The following is a 21068-nucleotide window of genomic DNA, read 5'->3' on the forward strand; positions in this document are numbered from 1 at the left end:
CCCGCAACGTACCCTTAGAAATTTTGAAACATTACCCCTTGTTCCTATTGAATCATCTAAGCTTTCCTGCTTTAGCGTACTTGCTCAGATAATCATCCAGTGCTGCCTTGTGCTGAGATAACAACCACAGTGGCCAGGCAGTTGTTGGTTCTATCTATCTTTTAACGAATTTAGGCTAAAAGACTCGATATATCTCAAGCACAAAGCCAGGCACTCACCCCATTACGTGCGGTGGTGGTACGCTGCTTCGATCCCGCCGAGTTCCAGGGCTTTCGGCTGGCCTCCGGTACATGTCGCTCTCCGTCGCAGACTCGTATCCCACCGCTGCCAACCAGTTGTTGCGACCGGGGTTTCCAGACACCGGAGGTCCGGGATGAAGTTGTCGAGGCAGGAGGAAGAGAGACTTGAAGAGGGTTTATTTACAATATGTACATTGCGAACTCCCTACACGGTGAGCTCTCAAACGTGGCAGGCCTCTACATGTCTCCTAACATAGCGCTACATGGTGCTTGGTTCTACATGGTTCTGCTCGGTTCTGCTCTCGAAAAAAAAAGCACACACGAATGAGCCGTGGGGGCTCATTATAAAGGGTCTGTCCTCCCCAGATCCCTAGATCGGGGACCGCGTACAGAGGGCACCGTCCAACCACGGATCACACATTACCCGCGAGGGTGACGAGCACGCACGGTCCACGTGAACGTTCAAAATTGAAGCGTGGTCACTGCACGGCCATGTGGCACGAACGTGGCTCCTCCTCGTCAAGGGGTGTCGCTGGGCGAGGGGTCTGAAGTTGATGACTGCATCCATCGAAAGGGCCGCCGTAAACAAGCTTCAAATGGTCGCCGAACGACTCGTTCAATTAGCGGGACGATTTCCGGCCGCCGCCGCCGCCGTCATCTTCCAAAGAAGAAGCGGCACTTGTGGTCTCCCGAACTGCTCACGGTGTCGTGGCGGCAAGACGCCGCACCCTCCGGCCAGGGGGGAACAATACATGGTGGACACAGGCCGCCAGCCCGTTTGGCGACTAAAAAAGGAACATCAAAAGGAACGCCGATCCATTGTCAGACCTGGCGCCGGTCCTAACAGTAGGCAGCCGGTCGTTCGGTTACTTGTTTGAAGATTAAAGGAGCGCCGCTCCCTCTTCCGCTCTGGCGCCGGTCACAACAATACACAACAACACGGAACTTTCTTACGTGCACGTCAACATATATAGTTGTCGGCAGGATTTTTCTCTTGTGCGGAGCAATTAAACCAGTGTTGCAACGCGACTGCGGGAGAGGGAGAGCATGGGTGAGGGCAAGTACTTCTTTTGAACCCATACCTGTAAACGCCCATGCACGCGAGTCTATTACTGAGGACACCATTGTAATAGGTTTTTGTAAAAAGGGCCTTGATGGTGGTACTGTCCAATGTTAGACCCCATTATAGACCCCGAAAACGAGATCTCAGCCTATTTCCATGGTGGGTGTCAATAATAAGTGACTAGACATACACTTAAAAACCTGAATGATAGAATTTACCAATCCATGGCGTGTATATAATCCTCTGAAAGTGGAGAGGCAAAGGTTCGTACATTAAGTGTCGCACCTTGATATAGTCACGAATGACTCATGACGTTGCCACAATAACCACTGCATAAGGTAAGCGTAGCGAGAAAGGGGAGCACAAGCTTTCTCCGTAGGGAAATCGAAGGTAATTTGGGATGGCTGTAACAGTAGGTGGTTTAGGGTCGAGTTAGTGCTTATTAGAATACGCGTAGAGGAAAACAATGCTTTTTTTTCGTCCATCCGTACAAACGTTCGTGCGTGCTTGTAGCCACCCGTCCGTCCGTCCATGCTTCCATGCGTCTGTGCCTCTGTCCGTCCGTCCGTCCGTCCGTGCGAACACACCGACGCACAGTCGGAAGGACACACGAAAGGACGGACGGGCGCTTCGCACCACTCATTATGATTCACTCTGTGGATATGCTGCGATTTTTTTTTACTTCAAGAACCACGCATTCATTAATCGACGTGGCGTTGTTGCAAGCGTTTGACATCGCGAGCTAACACAGCGGCGTGGTTTGCTGGATCTACCGGCCACCGGCGCTTGCATTTCCTTTCGCGATATGGCGCGGCTTGAAAGGCTGCCGGATTATCGGTACGGAGTTTCTGCCGGCACTCGGCCTTCCTATCTTCTCCTAACTTCCGTCGTTCACTGTCCCTGCGCCTCACTCTCTCCTTGCTCTCTCTCTATCTCTTTACCTTTTAATCCTATCCTTTTAATCCCTTCTCTAGCCCCATGCCTCGTGAGCTATTGTTGAGGTGTCCTCTTCCTGAGAGACAGTTACGGGGCTCACTTTTCTCTTCTTTTCATTTAAAATCACTTCCCCCCACTCGCCCTCCCGGGTCATTTTCTGTGCCAGGACTGCACCATCGGCTCGGCGAATATGCGAGCTCTCTCGCGTCTCCACTGCTGACGCTCTTCTAGAGTTGTCCGTGGCATACTCACGAGGAAGGTTTCCGGAGAAACATGCATGCGTGCTCGGCGCCATGGCTGCGACGAGATGGATGACGTCACTCACAACGCGGCCAATGGCACGCGTGCTTGGGTACGACGCTGATAATGGCGTATAACTAATAGGACCTGAGCCAGCCAATAGAGACCGCTATAGTGACACCACGGCCAGACAGTTTTTCGTCTCTCCTAGCCATATACAGCTTTCGTTGTAATAGCGCGGGTGCATTGCCCGCCCCCCTCCAAGTTACAGCGTGCTTAAGCCAGTAACACAAACGTAGTAGAAAAAAAAATTCACGAATTCTATTTTCCGAAAAGTCAATTCAGGCAAATGTTTAGTATATAAGCACGCCAAACGTGGTCGAGTATGTGAATATTCAATGTCAGCGGCAGTAAGTGCAGGCACGTAAGAAAAGTTATATACACTGCTCATCAGTTACATGTGTGGGTTTGTGTATCCGCGTAAACTTGAACTGTTATTTCCACTGTCACGCGTTCCTCGCAAATGCTGTTTTATCATAAATCTCACTTTCTAAACATATTTTTCCTCGTTTCATTAGGATGCTATGACAAAAGTTGGGCGAGAAGTACAGCCTCAATATGTGTTCATGCTGAAAACTCCGTCACACGCTTACATTACAAGACTTCGATGCTCGCGATCTTATATACATCTTGTGCGTCTAGCATTTTTTTTAAATAAACAAGAAAAATGTCCACACGCACTATCCTTTCATTCATGGTATAGATTTTCTTTTATGTGAGAAACCGGCGATCACTCAGTTCCGAGCATTTTCACATCACAATAAGTCCATCAATCAAGAACGGCGCACGACAAAGTACGCCGCCGTCTTCGTTAAATAGATTGTCGCCCTCAACGCAATAAATACATCATTGTGGCCACTGAACAAGACGGCGAGACGTGGGAAGGATATAGACGTGCTAAAGATAACATTGCAGTAACATCGACAAATGTTACACCTGAAGGTAACATCTGCAGTAATTGTTACAGAAACACGCTGGTTTCGAGCATACGCTGTAATTATACGCTGGTCTTCAACGCCTGTTCGAATATGCGGTGAAACAAACACGCGATACAGTTTCTAATTGGAAGTTCAATTCCCCGAAGACTTCTATGTTATCCCTTATACATTCTAATACCTCATAGAACTTCCAATTAAAAACTGGCATCAGAGCGCGAGATTTTCTTGACCTTGATTTGCTGTACCTTACCTCTACGTTCGTTCAATGGAATGATTGCATTTATTCGCGATACAGCTCATGTTTTCCTAAAGTTTTTCTTGCCACGTGGCAATATGAGGAAGTTATTATGCAACAGAGGTAAACAACCGCGTTGGTTATGGTGTGGCAAAAAAAAAATACATGACAGAGATGCAGGTGCCTGGTACTATACAGGCCTCCTTAGCTGCGAAATGTGCACGCTACGTCACCATCATGGTGCGCGAGTCGCAGCTGCCTCGTTTAATTTTGTGCAATTGCTCCTCTGAAGCAAATGTCTGACGATGTATACGCGCCCAACTGGTCCGGCGACACGTATATTTTCGCGTGCTCTAATGATTTGATCTGTGGTCTATGTGCAACTTGCCAGCGTTTGTAGTTACGGCACTCATATATAGAAATATACAGGCATGTAAACTGCTGGGAATACAATATATACAGAGAAATTTACTCTGGGAAGTACACTGCCATTTTTGACATAGATAGATTGGTAAATCAACGCCACCCTCCAGTTACTTATTTACTTGGTATGTATGCACTGATGAGTGCACAAACATTTTATTGATACGGAGAAATTCACTGGATGAACAGAAATTTCATTGAGCTATGCCCGCGATAATGACTAATTGGAATGAGGAATTCAGAAGAGATGAATATTATCACCGAAAATCAATTTAAACACATTGCTTACCATTTACAGGGCGTTGTAGACAAATATAAGACGGACGACATAAGTACATAAACAAATAAATAAAAGTGTGCAAACTTCCGGCTTGCTTCGTCACCTCGCTTCAGAGCATTATGAGTGAGTGAAGCTGATATTTGTTATTGAGCCACTCTGTTTCTACACTACGTAATAAACGTACACGAGAACGCCATTTCTTTAGACATGGTTAGGTACGCACGATGCAAAACTCTAAACGAAAAAAGAAAAAAAAAAACAAATTACTCTTCCGCATGCCATTTTACGTCAGACGCTCAACACGCCTCGCACAGCATTCGCAATCACGCAGACGTTGTATATCATGCACCGCTTAGAATTCAGTTGCGGACGTACACAGCATGTGACGCCAAAGACAAGAGAGAGAGAGAGAGAGAGAGAGAGAGAAACGTTCACTGAAGGGGGGGGGGGGGAGATGTTAACCTGGCTGTTCGCCCGAAATGCTACTCCAGATGTTGTATAATGATGAAGATATATACTGACGACACACACACACACACACACACACACACACACACACACACACACACACACACACAGAGAGAGAGAGAGAGAGAGAGAGAGAGAGAGGTGACACTATTCACTTGTTAAGGTTAAGAAGAAAGCGACAACTGCGCATTACGTGAAACAATATATGTTCCGAATTTACTAAGCTTTTTCTCTACAAAATTTCTTACTTAAGTATACTGGCCCACTCGCTTCACAGCTGATGTTTTCAAACATCAGGATCGGCCGAAATTGTATCTCAAGAGGATTTTTTATCATAGCGTAACGCGCTGTTGTAAACAGAGTCCCCGGGTCCTCACAAGTACGGTTCCACTCCAAGTCGGTTCGCGTCGGACTAGCGTGACGCATTGTTGTCCATGCGCAGCTGCGGAGACAGCATCAGAATGCACCCTCGCTTGCCAGCACGCACTCCGGCCTCCGCACGCATACAAAAGTGTGTGCACAGGCAACAGGCCAGCTCGGCATGCATTGCCGACGCTGCGGCATCGTCTACGCCTCTTCTTCACCTCTTCGTTGTATGTTCTTGTGCTTCCTTCCTTTATTACGCCTCGTTCCTTTTCCTCGTGGGCGTCGCTGGGTCCCGAGGAACAGAAACGAAACGGCAGCACTGCCTGCAGAGGGCGGCAGCTGTGCAACGGGAACGGCGCGCGGCCTCCTCAGATACACTCGCACGCCTGCGCTGTTTCTTTTTTACGCGTTCGCTCGTTTTCAGCCTCTGCTGCTGCTGCTGCGTCGGTGTTTTCGTTTTTTTTTCTTCGTTTTCTGGCCTGCGCTCGGGCGCGCTCCTTCGACGCACTGCGAACACAATCCCGGCAGATGTTTCTCGCAGCGAGAACACACAGCGGCCTGCCAGCGCGCGCGAGTATATGCGAGAAAAAAAAAAAAAGACTCGCATCCTGCAGCGCCTGTCCGTTTCGTATACGTCGCTCGCAGAGCCGCGAGCTTCCTGCGATGCTGCTTTGCGTTCGCAGCCCGCGCTCGATTCCCAGAAACTGACGCCACGATTCTGCAGGAACGCGATTCTGTATAAGCTCGCTTATTCGCGCGGCACCTGACGTTCTGCCGCAGGGCGCGAACGTCACCGGGAAGGGAGAACATGTCGAAAGGTCGCGACCTACAACGGTATACGGTCACGCGGAGTCGTCAGCCCACACAGAAAGACTGACTACTGGGTTATGATAGTAAATGTCCCGAAACATAAGCACGCGCCTGGTAGAATACCGGGCTGGCATGTAGCGGACCCGAGTTCGAATCCCGAAACATCGATGTCTCATCAATGTGCACGCAAATGACCTCACACGGGTGCATTCCTTCCCGATCACAATGCGGCCGCTGCACGGTTGAAAATTAAATCGGAAACTTAGCTCTCAGCAGCAAAGCGACGCAGCGACAGAGTTACTATAGCACTTGGTAGCTACAGTTTTAATTACTCTTTATGAGCATTTACAACCTAATTAGCTTGCTCCTAAAAGAACGAATATTTACCAAGAAGCCCAAGCTCTCAAAATGGTGAACTCTATACATGAGAGTTTCGTTTGTGAATTGCTGTATCGTTTAGACGGGTCTAAACTGTGATTAACGGCGTCATTAGCCCGTAATTTCTGTAAGGTGCGTGCGAAACCTGTCGATGTGGTCTTATGCAAGCGGCCTTTTAGTTTTGAAAGGAAGAGTTCGACTCGGGGGGATACGTTGCCCACATTTCGCTGGAAGCACAATGCAAAACCACTCTTGCATGCTCAAATTTCTATGCACGGCGAAGAGGCCACAGGTGGTCCAAAGTAACTCGGAGTCCTCCATTATCGCAATCCTCATAATTACATCATAGTATTGGCACGTTTGCGATGATTGAAGGAAACCATGAGCATATACATACTTTGTACAAACAATGCTTTCATGGCTATAGCTCTTATCAAGACGACTTTTTTATAGCTCACTTAATTTGCGGACCTATTTATAGAAATACAAGTTACGAGATCAGTAGTAGCATTGTCTGTGTAACTACGATTGAAGAAAGAACGAGGTAATTTTGGCGTACGATTCTAGAGTGTTTACCTTATCCAGTATTATGATAACGTATAATTATGCCGACGAAAAATGTGTTTCACGGAAATGTATGTGCGAAAACTATGGTGGTGCAACGAATTCACGGGATTCGTATGTAAGAGAGATAAACAACAAAATTGATACAAGATGTGTAAGTGCTATATACTGATGCGCATAAACGTTTTGCCATGTATCTTGCAGAAAGAAGCTCAGTTTAAACAAATGTCAGCCTAAAAAAATGTGAAGATATAATTGATACCACAGGCGTACGCAACTTCCAAGAAAAGAGCCGAGGCGATTACAGCACCTGACGCTATATTGTCGAAACCAAACACCAAGTACGGAAACTTCCAAAGCGGCACAGCCAGCCGGTTTTTGCAGTCGCTTCATGCTATTGACTGTGAAAATACAAAGAGCCGTCTGCACAATCTTATTTTGTTGTTTGTCGCATTAGATGAAAAGCGATATACATGCATTCAGTTCATACATATATAATCTATTATTATTGAGCTCTATCTAAGAGAGAATCATGCCAAGAAAAGTATAAGGGTTGTTGTATGAGGTAATTTTTACGTAAAGTAAACGTGAAAAAAGAAACGTGGATGAAAAGATAACTTGCCTTGGACAGGGATCGAATCTGCGACCTTCAAATAACGCGTTCGATGCTCTACCAACTGAGCTTCTACGAGAGCTATCCCCCCATCCACATTATTGAAAATGTATGTGAATCAAACGTGGGAGCATCAGTCAGCGCCACCTGTTGCCACGGCGGCGAGTGTGGAACACTCTTCTTGCCTGTTTGGGTGTCACGTAGTACGTGATCTTATTACGAGATGGCGGCGAACAAAGGGTCCCTCACACACCTCTTCAAGATTTAAAGCCTACCAGAACGAGACTTCACGTGGTTAATAGACTCCGAACTACCGCTGGCAAAGTGAGGTCTGTAACGTGTGCTGTGCTTAACTGTATACGCGGGCGTTTTTGAGCTTCACCTCCACCAAAAATGCGGCCGCTGTCATCTGGACTCAAACTCGCGTCCATGAGAGTTAGTAGCGCAATACCGACGCATGCCGTAATCCAAGTTACGTTTGGCTGGCAGAATTTGTTTCCAGTTACCGAACGTAACTAGCAATCTCATTGGATGCGCGTAGTTATACTGGGAAAGTGCATTTCCCATAACTAATAAAATGATGCTATAAGGGTAAGTTCCACACCAAAAGAAGCGGGTTCACGTATAAAGATGGCGACATTCGACCTATTTACCTTCCATTAATAGTCAACTGCCTCTTACATTTTGTTACGATTCAACAGGATGTATCAGCATTTGAACGTCCTATTTCTTCCGACGGCTTTCTTCTCTGAGCACAAATTTCTGTATATATAGACAGCATATACAGCAGCAATACTATAACGATCGAGCGCTTCATTTAGTTTAATACTATTTACGTTGAATAGATTTTCTAGAAAGTTGCCAAATTAATGGATTCTGTCTTACCCTTTCACTGTTTACACACACAGGCCCCTGATGATATCCAGTTTAGTTCACCTATGTGCCTTTTTAGTATCGGAGGGTAAGAAGAGCGTTAGAAAATAGATTGCCGACTTTCTACACTTTCCTTTCTTTGTTTAGCAAAATATATTAAAATACATGTTATTTTGAGATACATAAAAATCATAAGACACTGCCTTGATCATTACCCACGTTCTTTTTATGTGAAAAACCAATAAAACACTTTCCTTACCCTTGGGGGGAGAAAAACGTGAAAACGTCCTCTCAGTTTCGACGTTAGGAGCTGGTAAATGAGGTGACCGGAATCGTTTTGGGGGCACAACGCTTGCAGTCCTGAAACCTTCTGTGTAAAGAATCGGCGAGGCAAAGGCCACCACTTATCAAGCGGTTGTTGCAATGTTTAGCGGAATGTTTGCGCACAATATAGTAAGGGCCGAGTCAGCAACACCACCCACGGTGTGTGCGGGCAAAACCAAAGTAAATAAACAAAAAATAAAATGAAGTTAACGTGGGAGGCCAAGCATCGTCCTCGAGGACCTGGAAGACCAGCGACAACTCGTCGCCTGGGCCAAGAGGGCAGTCGAAGCCAGAGGGTTCCTGGACTAGGGAACCCTCCCACCTTAGGGTGACGCCGGGCCTCGCTCGGAACACTGTCTTCAAGTAAATGTTTATTTCTCTCTCTCTCTCTCTCTCTCTCTAGAGCAGTGACGAATATAGATCGCGGCGAGAAAGCTAATGCATACTGTAAGAGTCATATAAGGTAAGCTGACTATGAACTCATAAACACAGGCCAGCGAATTCGAAAGCCTATGGAGTCGTGCTCAATAAAGAGCCTCGACATTCGCGTATACTATAGCTTACTTACACCGCTTGGTCTTGAACACAAGCATCCGTATTCCCAGCGGCTCGCAAGTTGCAAGTGCCCGACCATGGAAATGTAGCTGCACGTTTGTTTGCCCCGCGGTAAACAACTCTGCGTGCAACGGCACGCGTTCGTACTTCGTGTTTTTTTCCTGTAGCAGCAGCGGTGACGTGGCACGCTTCCGAGCCGTGACCTGCTTCGCCATGCCTGGAGCGCGGCGGCGGCGGCAATTTATTCGATCGCCAAACATTGCGGTATAGTCGAGAGAAGGCGTCGTTATTCGTATCGCCGAACTCCTCGGGCCGCGCATACACAGACCTGCCGGCGAGAGTGCGCTGATTGCGCTCGTTCTACGCCGACAGTGTCCCGGCTCGACGACGGTGACGCTGTGCCTGGAGGCCACCGATAATATGCATAGCCGGTGAAAGCTGCACCGCTTAGCTCTCCCCTCTCTCTCTCTCTCTCTCTCTCTCTCTCTCTCTCTCTCTCTCTCTCTCTCTCTCTCTCTCTCTCTCTCTCTCTCTTTTCACGGCTATATTTCTTGTTCTGAATAAAGGCTGGCCGGTTGTGTATATGAAAATGATTCATTCTTGTCTAAATCATGCAGTAACAACTCACCAAAAGAATGGGACCGTTAATGGTTCGAGTGCGACGTTAACCACAGAGGGTTCTATCATGGCGGTGGTAAAAGTGGTTCGTTGGAGTTGTTGGAAAATAGCGTAATATGTATGCGATTGGGACGCAAAGTAAGCGACACCGGAAAAGAGGGCCCTCACTCACTTACTCACTCACTCACGCACGCACGCACGCACACACGCACGCATGCACACACGCACGCACACAGCGGAAGAGTGCCCAGTGTGTGGTTCGAAACATTGGGCAATCAATGACGCCACCCGCGCATGGCTAGGCGTGGGAGGGTGCCGAGGCCCCCATCGTTGGCTGGAGTCTGTGATGCGCTCACCAAACGCCTGCTCCGTTAACGCCCCTGTGGGGACACTATTTTTTTTTTATAGAGTTATCTCTTTAACGAAGTTATGGGTGCACCTAGTTATATGCAGCCTCACTACTGTAAAACCCTCCAAATAGGTCGGAAAAAGTTAGAGCGCTCATTCAGATTCACCCATCAAATATATTTTGCGCTTAGGACTCACTCTAACTCATACACACTGAAGTTTTCATGAGCCGAACTCCTTCGAACTTGCACTACCGAAAGGTTTTCTCAACCGGTCTCTTTAGGGCTCGTGGCTCGATTGGGACTCAGCGAGTCGGAGTGAGTTGACTTGTGAGTCTGTTGCTCTAGAATTAGCCTTTCGACAGTGGGGTCAATGCTCTTTAACACCAATATCTCCCTTCATCGGCGCTTTTCTTGGAGCCTTTTGGTACACAGTATCGTCGAATGCGAGTTTTGAATGCTCTCCAATCATTAAAGAGTTTTTCTTGAAACAGATGACAACATAAGAATATTCAGCAAGAAATTCACTGATCGTGAAGAACGTGACGAGTAAGTTGTAACTAGCCCACTTCGCTACTTTACTTATCTGAAATAGTTCCCGGCCGGGGGTCAAGGCACCCTTCCATATAATTCACGCCTCTGATCAATAAATATTGAAATGGCAAATGAATGACACTGATTTGAAATATACATGTGTGTGTGGTAGTGAGTATAAATGAGAATCTAAGTAAGGATGATAGTATTGCTGGTTAGGATCATTAGATAGGACTATACATTCGCAAACAAAGTGCAAATCACTCATACTGACTCAAAAAATATATCTCGCACTTTGGACTCGCCAAAATTGTGATGAAACGAACTCACTCGGCTCGATCTGAGTCATACCGAGTGAGTCGACTTACGAGTGAGTTAGACGACCCAGAAATATCTCCTTGGTCAGATTACAACCATCCAGTTACATGCTACGTGACTCCGGCTGGCAAAAGAACAAAGAAAGCACCCGCCACGGTAGTTTAGTGGTTAAGGCAATCGGCTGCTGACCCACGGAATGAAATCCCAGCCGCGGCGGCCGCATTTTCGATGGAGGTGAAAATGCTTGAGATCCGTGTGCTTAGAGTTCGGCGCACGTTAAAGAAACCCAGGAGGTCGAAATTGCCGGAGCCCTCCACTAGGGCGTGTGTCGTAATCATATGGTGTTTCTAGGACGTTAAACACCAACAATTATTCTTAATAAAGAAAGAAAAACGCTTTCCACACTAACCGCTGTGGTTGCGAGCAGCGCTGCCTAACACTCCCAGATTTGTGTGCATATCAAGGCCCCGTATTGAAGTGGACACGAGAGGACGACCACCGCCACACCCTAATGGATAAGAGAATTAGTTCAGCGAACTATCGGAGCGCATTATCGAACAACGGACGAAGAAAGAACCATGAGCGCTTTGCAACGACTCGTTTATTTACAAGTTAGAAGGACGCATTCATTTCATGAGAATGCGCTCGTCAAAAAAAAAAAAAAAAAATTAAAGCCAATAAAAGTAGCACGTGAATCGTGTACTTGAAGCACATGTCTCTGGATTATCTTTACAGTTAAATTCAGAGTCGTGTATCGACAAGAACAGGTGGCTTATGCACTGATTTGCATTTTTGTAAATGAGAATAAAATTAAAAAATTTCGTGCGTAATTGAAAGAGGGTGCCGGAACAAAATGGTTGTTTTTTTTCAAACGACGGTTCGCATGCAGTGACAATAATCGCAGTGTAACGCTAAATGCGATTAAGGAGCATCTTTAATGGGGTGCGTATAGTCTGAAGGTCACAGGTTCACTCGCTGCCGGCGGCAAGTTGTCTTCTTGTCCACTTTATCTTTCTTCACTTATATATGCCCCATTTGCCACGATACACTTCAAAGAGCCCAATGAACATCTCCTACGCCTTTCTTGTATTCATTATGTACCTTTTTTTTTCATTACAGTTACACACATGTTAGATAATAATCCATCATATTCACTTCCATTGAGGGAAATGTTGATACTGTTAACTGAACGCAGAGGAAAGGGAATTATGAAATACCATGCACATAACACGGTTTCAAAAATCACGGCTCGTGGCATCCCGTGCACTTCCGACTTGGCGTATGCGACGACTTAAACACGCGTTCGTCAAGGCCAAAGCAGTTGTACTATCCTTGCCCTTGCTGCATATCAATGAGGCGCTTCTAGAAGACCATTCACAGTTTCTTAAGCATCGAAGTGGACAAACAGAAACTACATGGACCATCCTATCCACACAGCCGTGTACAGAAGGGTGCAAGAATTATCAGGCACTGATGCGGCATCATAGTGCACCCTGGTTAAATGCCTGCCTTATCTGATTAAGAGGACCTCACCAAATCAGGCGACCAAGATTAGCGTTGTTATTACAATTAGAGGAAGATGTATGCGATGGCACGAAGACATACGAAAAGCTGTGGTTCGAGCGTCGGTCATTCATCTCTCTCTCTCTCTCACACACACACACACACACACACACACACACACACACACACACACACACACACACACACACACACACACACACACACACACACACACACACACACACACACGCACACACACACACACACACACACACACACACGCACACACACACACACACACACGCACGCACGCACTCACAATGACGACACTGTTTCCATCGCATTGGGGCAGAAAAATAAGCCAGTGTCGATAAGCAGCCTCGAAGTGAACTGACTAAATTGACGGCTGATAACGGCGAGGGAGACAGTGTCGTCACTGAGAGCATTGTCGAACTTAATGGTAGATGCGCTGTTTGGTGCGTCATTTCTCCAGCTAAATTAGGCTCATTTCATCGCTCCGAGGTGATTAGCAGTGGCCGCTTTTCCCAAATGTCAAAGTGGCTATGGACTATTCGTATATAGGAAGCATTCTTGAATTCGCCCATTTTACTCGACCGACTATCACCACTGGTTAAAAAGTTAATTGTGTTAATTTCTATATTTACTACCGTAATTAATGTTTGTACGCATCTGAAGATGCCTTCTGCCACAGAAAGGCAACGCCGCAAGTAAAAAAAAAAATTGGACACATCTCTTGAAAGCCCCGCCGCGGTGGTCTAGTGGCTAAGGTACTCGGCTGCTGACCCGCATGGCGCGGGTTCGAATCCCGGCTGCGGCGGCTGCATTTCCGATGGAGGCGGAAATGTTGTAGGCCCGTGTGCTCAGATTTGGGTGCACGTTAAAGAACCCCAGGTGGTCGAAATTTCCGGAGCCCTCCACTACGGCGTCTCTCATAATCATGAAGTGGTTTTGGGACGTTAAACCCCACATATCAATCAATCAATCATTTCTTGAAACACCCTGTGACTACGGGGCAGGTCAGGCTTTCTCGCCCGCATGCGCTCAATGTGCCGCTGTGATTATAGTGACGTTGTGCTGCCGGATTATAACCTTGAGTAGCCCGAGTGATCAGAAATTGAAGCGACCGGCTGGATTTCAAATCGAAAGCTCTTTTGCATCAGATTACAGAGGTATGATTCATGTTGTTTCTCGCGGTATCAAAAAGATATCGCTGTATGTAGTATACGCATTGCAGCTCTGGCCTTGTGAGCATACGCGTTTATTTCTCTGTCTAAATGCGTAAATCTTTCATCTGGTGTTACAAGAGGTGACTATATAAACACGAGTGAGCATGAGCTGAACATCAACGCCACGCGTTATATGACCACGTAAAACACACTTGAGAAACTGTTTTACGGTATGTGTCAGACGTCGAAGAAAAAAGACCAACTATCTGCATAGAAGCGTGTTCCTAGTTTACCCAGCAGCCTGGCGACTGCTGACGTGGTTGCACGCGTAGCCCTATACGTCACACTGGAGACCATCTATACTGAGTCACATATGCGAGATTCCAATAAGCTCCAGGAACGAGCTGGTTTACAGAACACGCTGCATGTAGTAGTATGCACGCCTGAAAGACCAATTACAGCATTGCGCAATGTCCGAGCTTATTTATTCCTCCGTAAGCGGCGAAAATGTTTGTCGGTTCGCCAGAGACGTTACGCCGTAGCCTGTGCACACAACGCGTTCGTGCTCCAAGGCGGTCCAGATCCTTCGACGACCTCACAACTTGACAGCTAAAGGGTCCGAACGACTGCAAGCGCGCGCTGATAGCGTGTCGCGCTATCCATTGCAAAGCGTGCGAAGGATGGGGGGAGGACTTGCCAATCGCCGTCACAAAGAGAGGGTCGCTTTCGATAGCATCGCGCGCACACGAACGCACGCGCGCGCTTATTTGACGGACAGTGGGCCTCCACGTTTTGCCGCTTCGCGCGCTGCGGCAGCCAAGGTCAGGACTCGTATTTCTTTCGCCTCCGAACTGGATTACGTCCTCAATAGGCGAGATTCTTTGGTCCACGCGGGCGGATTGCCGGCGGACGTTCGCTACCTCGGATCTGTCGGCCTTGCGCTTCAAAGGCACCGAAAAATTAAAAAAAAAAGAAAAATAATAAAGAGTAGAAGGGTCTTTATAGCTGTCGGACGCACGAAAGCAGCAACCGTGCGGCAGAAGCGGCGAGGTTGTTTGAGGAGGAGAGAGGGAATCACAAGGAGAGGGGGAGCGGGTTGAGAGACGAGAAATCGGAACGGAACGAGCTGCCGGATTGAACAAGAGTTGGGCGCGAGAAAAAACGCGTTTCCTTTCCGCCTGCTTAACGTGCGCGAAATTTCGAAACCACCGTCGACATGTACATGCGCAAGACGTCTGGCCTCCCTCTGGCCGTTCGCATGGCCGTGGCGAAGCAGAAAGCACAATGCGAGCACGCGCGCGGGAAAGATTGCGCTGAATGCCCTCGAACATGGCGTACACACAACGGGTCGGCCGACAAGCTGGCCCGTGCTTCAGAGACGCCACGCGCGAAGCTGTAGCCACGTCACGTCTTGGTGCAATGCTCGCCTTGTAGAGAACAAAGGGACGTTTCGGGGTGTTGAGAAGGCGGCTGGTATAGTACGGTACGACGAGCCGCAGAAGTCGAGCAAAACTGCAAGGAGGCGATGGAACTGCGCTTCGAGATGCGAGCGCGTTCGTGGAGGACGCTTCGCTCCTGCAGCTGGCCCGTGCTTCGAAACAACAAAATGTAGACCCGCGCTCGGCAGGCGGGCGGCCGCAAAGGTTCGTTTCTTGCAACAGCACGTCTCCGGGCTCTGCCAACGCAACTTCGCGCGGCACAGACACAGCGGCACGGAGATGCGAGAGGGGAACCAGTTTTTCCTGAGAAGTGCACCAACCAGTCGTCCTGGCCGAGTGACGTTTAAGAGAAGGGGGGACTCGCCACTAATTGGGTTCGTGCCACTGATTCCGGCCGCGCAGACCGAGGCACGCAGCGGAGACTCCATGTGGCGGCGCTTGGGTGTGGTCGCCGGTGGCCCGACGAATGCACGTTTTGGCACGACGCCGTGTGTGCGTGCAGTCGAATTGCGCGTGACCCTTCCTTGCGGTCGTTGTCGACCACGGCGGGACGCCGACTTGCATACCGCGCTATCTGAGGTCGGGCCACCGTTCCTCGTTTGTGCTCCCGAGTATCGCCGATATATCCGTGCAGTGACGTTTGAAGCCAGGTTCGGTGTCGGCCAATCGGGCACCACCACAGTCGCGAAGCTGTTGGCGCGTCAGGACGGCTCGCCATTGGCAGGTTCTAATAGCCCGTCTCATCTTCGCCTGTTGGAAATGACCGTGTACTTGATAAGGTGACACGCGCATGTGACGGTTGAAGTCCGTATCTAATCATAGATTATTCCCGCTTCTGTAGCTTCCGCAACCTTTCACGTAACACGTAGTTCGGACGTGACGTTGAAGTCCGGTGAATAAGTCTACCGTGCAAGTCGCTGTCTCTGTTTTTTTCGTTCCGTGGGACCCCGGGGGGACTTCGTGCCACCCAGTGCGTCAGCGGATCGGAAGATACGAGGAAAAAGAAAGAATAAATAAAACCCAGTAATAATGCATGCGTCTAGGCGGTTTTTAGAAACAAGACACCCTCCAACATCCTCTCTCCATACACGGTGCCCCCCCCCCCCCCTTCTTTGCGGAGCGGAAATGAAAATGCGCCAGGAATTATACAGGGTGGGGCGAATTGGGGGCCAGTCGAGGTGGGGAAAGCCTGCATGCTCCCCGCTGAGTCAACGATGGCGCTGTTTAGCAATATATTGCTCGCTTTCTTTTACTAAAGAGGAGAAATAAAAAGAAAGTACTTGGCGTTTACGCGGCTACATTGTTTCCAGTTTCAGCCGTTTTTGGCCCACGCCCACCTCGCGATTTTCGGAAATACGCGCTCACACGATGGTGAGAGAACGCTGTTCGAGCCCGCATGGTTGAAAGTGCCTCTGACTATTTCACGATGACTAAAGAGTGTACACACACCCAACGCCCCATTGTGAAGCTAAGCAAAGGCACGTCCGCTTCGCTACCCTACAACTCTGTAGTAGATAAAGAGAGATGTTATTTGTAAAGATGGAGATATATAGAACGCAAGGGAACACACACACACACACATATATATATATATATATATATATATATATATATATATATATATATATATATATATATATATATAATATATATATAGTCTTAGTCGTGAGACGCCCGACTTTCCTGAAGAGAGTCACAAATCACAAATGTGATGTGAGATTCACAGATGTAGTGAGAAAGGGTCAAGGAACCCTCCCTCCCCCATTTTTTCTTCTTTTTTTTTTTTTTTGCTGTGTAAGTGAGTAAAATTGGAGTCCAGAACTACGGCATGCGTCATAATCGTGCCAAAGTTACGGAGCGTAAAACTCCACACTTCGATCAACATTGTAACGCCCATAAACCAATAAAGACGCCCGCGGGAAAGCTGACGTGGCGGTAGCGCAACTGTGGTATAGCTCGCAAGGCCTGAACCAGCTGAGGTCGTATAGGTGCGGCTCCCACCGGCAGTCCATTTGTCCTCGCACTCCACTTTGATTTCAATGAAGCACATTGTGATTCGCATCAGACTTCGCCGTTTATATGTAAAGGGACGGTTGTGTAAAAGGTGATGCAGATCGAGAGCAGCTTGACGGTATAGTGAATACTCCCGGGCAACCACATGTTTGCCTGATATGACATTTTGATATTGTTTATAATTGTTGGCTTCGAAACAATTAGTATTAATGGAGCTGCCACGTTGTCGCGCGTTATTATTACTGGCGAATTCTGCGTTCGCTCAGCAAGCTCATACTGAATGTGAAGCATATTGACTTGACCTTTCGAAATTGCATTGCGGGAAGCGTATAGTCATCCGCGCATGCAGTGCACCGCGTGCCAAAGGTGACGTGACTGACGCACTGCCATGATCTACATAAACAAGTCATGTACGTCTCTTGCAGGTGTGACCCACGCTGAACGACTCCCGGTCGCACGTGGGTGGAAAATGTTGCAGCATTTGTTTGGACAGGTCAGTCACACGTGAACTGAGTTCCGAAACTTGCTTTAATCTCGATAACCAACGGTCTTCTTTTTTCAATTTTTCGTACAGTCATGCACATAGCACAATCCATATTAATGACAAACACGGTACGCAAACGTACAGTGCATGTGCGCACGCAGTGTGATTCTTTCCTTCGTGCTTAATCAGGTCCTGCTTAAATACTGCAGACTATATCCAGGAGACCAAACGACAAGTGTTCGGTTTTCTGGCTACATCCAGCACTTTGAGCGGGACCTGATTGAGAGTGTGTATAGCAATGGCTGGCAGGTGACGTCAGGGTCGCAGCTTTTCATAGAAATAACCTGCGTGTGATGCACTGCTCACATTTACGTGACGTCATTTACTTCGCATCACCGCCACCCAACGTGGCGCTTTCGGGAAATTGTGTTCAATTATCAGTAATCGAAATCGGCATTCATTCCGAATATTTTCCTTTTAAATGCGAAGCATTTCTTATCGAACTTCAGCGACTTTGAGCTTATCTATCTATCTATCTAGCCGCTTACGTTTGGGTGCTCTCGTGGTCACCCCCATAACTTGACGTGAACCAAAATTAGCATGGGAGGGTAAGATGGTTTTACAATTATGACGCGCTGGTCAAGACATGAATAATGTCACACACTTCCCGCCAGACAGTGGCACATACTCACGGGCGGGTAGGTGCCGCTGGTATGCGGGTATGGGCCACAGGTGATTGACACTTAGTATCTACCCAGGAACGACGAGAAGACACATCGGCAATTTTAACGCGTGATCGAGCGTTAAGCAATACCCGAAATAGGCTAGCGTCCACCCAACGAAGGCATAGAATAAATGTCAGTGTTATAAAAAACCTGACATAGGCAGCGTTGACCCCCCGACGAATGCAGATTCCCAGCAGGAATCGAACCCAGGCATTCTGCATGGCATTCAAGCATTCTACCACAGAGCTACGCCAGGTCGCGGAACTACTTATCAAACAGACGCTAATCTTCGTGAAACGTCAATAGTGGTTGCAGTGCTACCTAGCCAATTTTATAAAGATTACATATGTACTCCTTTGATACGGCCGTCACGTCGGGCTAACGTGAATTGTGTTTAGGTGCCATACCAGCGTCTCCGGAGGCGCTGGCCATACGTTGAAGTTGATTTATATAGCAAGTCACGGTCTAGGGCCAGCATCTTCGCGCGCATCAGCGCTTCATATCAGCTTCTGGTGTTGCTAATACGCATGTTCCATTTGACATCATTGCGCAAGTGCAAACAACTGGTTATATAAACATCTACAACTCTTCAAAATATGTCTGTGCGTGCAACATTTGTACATATATTCATTTCATGACGTGCCGCTCAATAAAAAAAATGTAACACGGTCACCTTCCCTCCGCATGCTTCACATAACGTCGATTTTCAGGTACGTGGGATCTGCTGATTTTTTTTTTCTTACGAAGTTGAACAATTTGTTCCCGAACGTGCAACTTAATACATCGTGTGGAAATATATGAGCGCACAAGGTCCACATTATCTTTTACCAACTGGCCCAGCATTCCACTTTATTAATGCATCGTGCCACCCATGTGCACATTGTAAATGCTTTTCTACATGTAACAAATTCCCAAAGCGATGTAAAGAAGCGCTTATGAGGAAAAAAAAAACATTCTTATAAGTATTGCAACAGTTATCGTGGAATGCAGTGGTATTGTCTTCAACAACAAGTTTACACATATATGACATGACAGCAAGACACATGCGTTCCAAATTCATGACGCACACAATGACTGGTTTTGATTAAATACACACAATGTGTGCGCGTACAGTACTGACAGATTGAAACGGGACAACATGGGGCTACGTAACGGACACACAATCGTTCCCCACCGTTTTCAGTAGTGGTCATATCAGCGTGATTTGGACTGAAATGCGAAGCTTGTAACGAACCGACTGAGAGGGAAAAACATAATGTAGCATAATGATCTGCATCGGACACCCAACAAGTACCACTGTCAAACTAAACTTTCTTATGGGGCCTATAGTGAGGGACCGATTTATTAAAAGATTTTCAGCCACTTCGAACCATTGGGAAAGTGTGGGATGAATATGTTGAAATATCTAGGAAAATGGTGACTGAAGTATCATTTATGGGCATGATATCGAATCATCTCTAACAAGTGTACCTATGATAGATTGTTTCGTCGTGTAGACCACTGGTAAATTGTGACAGATTGGTGTATATTCCTGAAACATCATAAAAAGGCCTTAAGTAAGCTACGCCTAAATTATGTCAAAAATTATTGATAAGACCATGTGCAATAATTATAAGAACCCAAACATAACGCCCTAATCCTGTATTGCAGGCCATCGAGTGCATTATAATACTGGCCCTCGGGAACGAAGAAGCGGTTGCCCTTTGATGGAACCATTCCGAAATATAAGTACTATTGCCCATTTCCGACACGCTATGCAGCAGACTAGTGTTGCGGCTTTCTGCTCACCCTTAGTAGAGTATACGAAGTACTTTAAATCATTGATCACTTTTTGTAAACACGTGCATTATTTGCTGCCGAATAGATCCTGCTACTTCCTCCCGCTGACGAGATATGCAGAGAAGACAAAGCAAAAGTAAACTTCGTACCATCTTGAGGTTGTTAAGATGAGCAATTTTTTTTCTCCCTTAAAGCAAAAACTCCTCTTTTGACACTTTTTACATGTCTTACCAACAAACGCGACTACGCATCAATATACAAGCTACATTTTTTACTTGAACCGCTTCACTGCGGAAACTAAGCCGCAATATGAGTCGAAATGCCATCTTTCCTATCTTTGTCAGAATATTCTGCCATTGTTTTTGCTTCGTATTTTATTCGCTTAATGAAGAAACGCATAAAACACAAGATTTAAGTATATATGACTAAAAAAAGTATGTGCTGAATATAAAAAACGGTAGACATGCAGCACGCATTGCTGCATGCGGCTTTTTTTCGCCGAGGCGAAAAATATACTTTGGACAAAAATGAATAAATCATCATAATCGTGAAACAGTAGTCCCCTGAGATTAAGAAAAAAAATATCTCGTAGTGATTGCTTAAGCGAGTATTATTATATAAATTATTTAGCGTGACACAGTCTAACTTGGGTGCCCGAAGTTCGAAGCGCCCTGTATGCATGCAATACAATTTTGTTTTTGCGAAATAGAATTCCCCAATAACAATATCTTACCACCACACATACCTACACAATTT

General features: G+C 46.9%; 1 protein-coding gene and 1 long non-coding RNA gene across 6 annotated transcripts in view; one reads left to right on the top strand and one right to left on the bottom strand.

Moving 5' to 3' along the window:
• The window catches only part of LOC142814598 (uncharacterized), a 496656-nt gene that overhangs the window by 140102 nt on the left and 335486 nt on the right, over positions 1-21068 (top strand). For all 4 annotated transcript variants that reach the window (XR_012894961.1, XR_012894962.1, XR_012894959.1 and 1 more), the window contains exon 2: positions 17750-17817. This is a non-coding gene — a long non-coding RNA (uncharacterized LOC142814598). The remainder of the gene's footprint in view (positions 1-17749; positions 17818-21068) is intronic.
• The window catches only part of LOC119172355 (uncharacterized), a 101654-nt gene that overhangs the window by 32559 nt on the left and 48027 nt on the right, over positions 1-21068 (bottom strand). The window lies entirely within an intron of this gene.

The sequence above is a fragment of the Rhipicephalus microplus genome, chromosome 4, assembly GCF_043290135.1.
Source record: "Rhipicephalus microplus isolate Deutch F79 chromosome 4, USDA_Rmic, whole genome shotgun sequence".
NCBI classification, from domain to species: domain Eukaryota; kingdom Metazoa; phylum Arthropoda; class Arachnida; order Ixodida; family Ixodidae; genus Rhipicephalus; species Rhipicephalus microplus.